Below are 1,166 nucleotides of genomic sequence, written 5' to 3' on the forward strand. Positions count from 1 at the left end.
AACACATTCTGCATTTTCTTTTCATTTCTTCATTAAAATCTACAGTTCCACAGGAGTGAAATAGGCACTTCCTGTTGCCTGTTGTCACGGTGACTTGTCAATTTGGGGCTCCGATGATAATGTCTTTTCAAACTTGTTACGCACTTTCTCAAATCTGAGTGGACCTACTTAGAGTTGACTGAACTAATTCATAGCAGCTGTTGTGAAACCGAAAAACTCAGAGCTCCCGACCTTAGACTAGATCAATTCCGAGTTGAGGATTTGAATCTGAGTTTGTTAAACCGGTTTCGTGAAACAGAACCCTGATCCTAGACAAGGGTTAGCTTTAAAAACATATTTAGCACAAATATAATTAATGAGGTAAAACAAAACTGTGCACAATATTTTCTGTGTGAGATTTTACCTTGATTTTCTTCAGCCTTGGTTCCATTTTTGGAATCAGTTCATCAATATCTTTATCCACAAGATAGTAAAGACTTTCTTTGTTGATGCCTTCATCTGCAATTACATTATGTTTTACTAAATTGTTGTTTTGCATTTAAAATATTTATGATTTTTGTCTAAAGCAATGAGTAGTGAAGACCTTAAATGGCTGTTTGGCAAAAACTTTAGATCTGAAAGCTATGATTTTGATTTGCATTTGGGTGAGAGAAGAATCTCACAGAGTTTAATAAGTAATAGCGATTGAGGTAGGTGTCTGCAAATTTTCCTTCAAATACTATATATTTTGTTTACGAAAAACAACATCAACTTAAGGTTTTGTATTTCAGTCCATTTTTCCAGAGATTAAAAAATTAAAAGGATATTAAATGTGAACTCTCAATTAAGAATTAAGTACTTTTTAGTGTCTTATAACTTTTTAACATACATAACCATACATAACTCAACGGTGAGTTTATTTAATTTTTCTGTAGTTGAGTTAGCGTTAGCTTGCATGACCGGCTCCGTCATGCTGGTTTTCCTTCCATATGAGCGCCACAAGCGTCACGTCATGTGACTAAGAAAACGTAACAGGATTGGCTGGGTGTTGGACACCACAATCCATTGCTAATGTCTGTGACCTGAAGTAACCCTTCCCTTTTTACACTGAATTTAGACGCCGAATTTAAGACAGTGAAAATATTGAGTTTGAATTTTAAAAGGTTGAATTTCTTTATATGCAGATT

Source organism: Cyprinodon variegatus, unplaced genomic scaffold, assembly GCF_000732505.1.
Source record: "Cyprinodon variegatus isolate N-32 unplaced genomic scaffold, C_variegatus-1.0 Scaffold529, whole genome shotgun sequence".
In the NCBI taxonomy this organism is placed as follows: Eukaryota; Metazoa; Chordata; class Actinopteri; order Cyprinodontiformes; family Cyprinodontidae; genus Cyprinodon; species Cyprinodon variegatus.